The following is a 3401-nucleotide window of genomic DNA, read 5'->3' as shown; positions in this document are numbered from 1 at the left end:
TGCATTGTGTGTACCAATATGACATCTCACACAGACTGTACTTGCATGTTCCTGCTGCAATTGCCTTCAGTTCTCTCCAATGTATGTGGTCTGGCAGGTTTGTTGTTAAAAAAAGAAGGAAAATACCCCAAGCCCATGTACGTGCACTACATATTTCTACCTGATTCTATATCAATGCCTTACTTCTGCAGCACTTTTCAGATCAAGTATGTTGATCCTTTTAAGGGCTGTCCAGTAAAATGAACAGTTTGCAGCATAAGGATATAGTCTTGATTTGAGAAAATGGTGAAATGTAGTTTCTGTGTTATTTTTAAAAAGTTCATCAAATGTCTATTTTTGAATAGAACATTTTGTGTTGTGTATTATACGCACGGAAAGGATATATGTACAAATATGTTGATTTATATTTCTGTTGTGGCACAACTTGGCTACTGTATTCATCTTTGCTCTCATTTAGTCTGTTCTGATGAAAACTAAAAGCAAGTTCCACAGTTAAGATCAGTATGTCCAACAAACTTCTTTATTTAAGATGCCCTCTGTGAGGCTGATGGATATGTGAGCCTGTACTTCTGTCACCTGTTCCCTCTCTGACTTCTCTAGCTAAAATCACCTGATGTCTGAATTATCTGGGGTTTTCTCTCTGTACTCAGCTTTCATTGCTTATCTACAGGTGTCAGTCAGTCAGTTAACTTCTGCATTAGGTCCTCTGTTAGAAAGATAATGTTTGCTTTTGTTAAAAAGCAATTCTGCTTTAGATATGTACAGGAGAGGAATGAAAATTAAAATATTGCATCTGTGAACAAGTAATAGAAACTAAATGCATAAAATTCACTGGACTCATGGACTATAATGTGATATAATTTTGTGTGTTTTTTCTTTGCCGGTTGTGTTTTTGGTTTGTTTGTCACTAGAACTTACTGTACATGACAGTGAATGTAAGGGCCTAATAAAAAAAAGTTTCTGCTAAAGTTCCTTAGTCATGCTTCAAGGTTTCTTATTTGTGGATATGAAATAGCACTACAAGAGAAGTATTACTGTAAAGCTTTACAAAACTTTGCTAGATTAACGTGTAGTTCCCCTAATTTGGTGACATTCATTTTCTACCACAGAATTGAAACAATTCTGAATTACCCTGGAATTCCATGGTTGTAACCCTAAAAATCTTTTTTAAGTTTAAAGCAGGGAACGGTAATGACATTGTTTGTTTAAAATGACGAAAGTACCACAATGAGTCCAAACCACTATAATTCAACTAGATGGCTTGTTGAGTTGGGTACAAGTGGGCTTAAACTAAGTGCTTAAATGAATGCATGTCCTTGGGTTTGGATGGGAGAGAGTTAATTTTCTTCCGAAGTAGCTGGTGCACTGCTGTGTTTTGGATGTAGTTGAGAATAATGTTGGTAACACACTGATGATTTAGTTGTTGCTGAGCAGGGCTTACCTTAAATCTGGGACTTCTCAGTTTCCCGTATTCTGCCAGTGAGGAGGTGCACAAGAAGCTGGAAGGAAGCATGGCCAGGACAGCTGACCCAAACTGCCCAGATGAATAGTTCACACCATAGAGCATCATGCCCAGTATATAAATAGGGGGCAGTTTATATCCTTATCAGCCAGGAGGCACCAACCACTGCTTGGGGACTGGACAGGGGGTGGTGAACAACTGTACTGTGTGTCACTCGTCTTGTATATTCTTTTATTAATATTTTCACCTCCTTTTCTGTCCCGTTAAACTGTCTTTACCTTTTTTTCTGATTTTCTCCCCCATCCCACTGGGAGGAGTGAGTAAACAGCTCTGTGGTGTTTAGCTTCATGCTGGATTAAAGCATAGCAATACTATATATAGTGGCTCATTTAACTCAACACCGCATGTTTTTGTGTTCGGTAATACTGTACAGCGGTGTGTCCACAATCAAACTTCCTTCTTCAGACTGCAGTTCTGATCCATCCATAATGCTTTTTCCAAAAAATACCTACCTCCCGGGGAGCCACTGCAACAATCTGAAAGTGTTTCTAAACGTATAGGCATGTCTCACAAAAAGCCTTTCATGTATTACAATGAGCTGGAAACGCTCACCAGCCCAACGCTACCTGAGGCTGCACGCACTGCGATCAAGTTACACACTGTGACTCATCTGAACACAGCGGCTGAGTCTGCTCTTAGCCTACAGCAAAACAAAGCAGAAAAAATGTCTGTCTTACGAGGATCTAAGCGAACTGTTGGACTGAGGAACACGGCGGAGTCCTAGATTTTGGTTCTACAGCTGCTCCTTCACACAGGGGTCTTGCTGCCAGTGGGTTCACGGGCAGCTCTAGCGTGAGCTGTGAGAGCTGGGGTTTGCAGTTGCAGAAAAAGGAATCTGTTTTATAGAAGTCTGAATGTCACCCAGTATAAGATGCAAAACTTGTGATAGTGTCATGTTGTAACTGAAGTATGCACAAAGACAATTGAAACAAAGTTTTATCTTGATCCAGTTGCCTTCTGGCAGTCTGAGGGTAACAAGTCTGAACAAGGGAAAAACAAGCAAAGGTAATTAACAATACCCATGACTCCTTTAACCAAAGGGAGACATCTGGTCTAAAATCTTCACCCATGCAAGAAGCCTGTGTAAGACCAGACTGGGTAAAAATGCCCATAATTCCACTCTAAATATGCTTCTTTTTGTGCTTGTAAGCGCACATTCATATCTGAGTTTATCTCTCTAAAAGTAGGCTGGTTAGAAAATTCAGATCCCTCTAGCGTACAATCTGTAAAGCTCTTATACAGAAGAACGGGTTTTTGTCATTGGCTTTGGTTTAGAAACTTGTTTGTTACGCAATTGACCAGTGACCGGTAAGTGCCGCGTAATTCCCGGCTGGGAATAGCAGCCCTCGTTAAGATACCTGGGCACTCTCTCCAATACCTTGTCACTCGCCTCAGTTCTGAAATCATCAGGGAGAACAGACGCGAGAAGCTGCAAAATGATCCACGCATCCAAACCTCTCAAGGCTTGTGTGGTGCCCGAATGAAAACGCATTTTGAGGAACAGGACAGGAAACAGTATGTGCCTGTAATGGAAATTTCAGTGCCGTTTTGAAAAATTTCAGCTAAGTGAATATGGGAGCCTCTCACCTATTTCAGGACGAGGGTTTTGTATAAGACGGCGCATTTACTCGACCACAGTCGCTGCAGTACCACCACAGGAGCACAGGTAACACACAGCGCACTTTAACACCTCCCCCCTCGGCTTTCCCGGCTCCGTCCCTCGCCCCGTTCCTGGCAGAGGCGGCCGCCGGCGGAGCAAAGGGCGACAAGCGCCCGCCCCCGGAAGGCACGGCAGAGGAAGAGAGGGGAAGGCGCGGCGCGGCACGGCTCGGTTTGTCTCGGTTTATCTCGGTGTGCAGCCGGTGCCTCGGTCCGCGGC

General features: G+C 42.8%; 1 protein-coding gene across 2 annotated transcripts in view; it reads left to right on the top strand.

The window, feature by feature from the left end:
* The first annotated feature begins 2623 nt into the window (after positions 1-2623).
* CASP6 (caspase 6) overlaps positions 2624-3401 on the top strand; it is a 10844-nt gene continuing 10066 nt past the window's right edge. Inside the window, exon 1 of one of the 2 annotated variants that reach the window (XM_017736836.1) lies at positions 2624-3188. The gene's annotated coding sequence lies outside the window, so the exon portion shown is untranslated. The remainder of the gene's footprint in view (positions 3189-3401) is intronic. The other variant, XM_017736835.1, reaches the window with a different exon arrangement.

This window comes from Corvus brachyrhynchos, unplaced genomic scaffold, assembly GCF_000691975.1.
Source record: "Corvus brachyrhynchos isolate BGI_N302 unplaced genomic scaffold, ASM69197v1 scaffold175, whole genome shotgun sequence".
In the NCBI taxonomy this organism is placed as follows: Eukaryota; Metazoa; Chordata; class Aves; order Passeriformes; family Corvidae; genus Corvus; species Corvus brachyrhynchos.
Note: the sequence above shows the minus strand (reverse complement) of the source record. Positions and strands in the feature narration are given on the sequence as shown.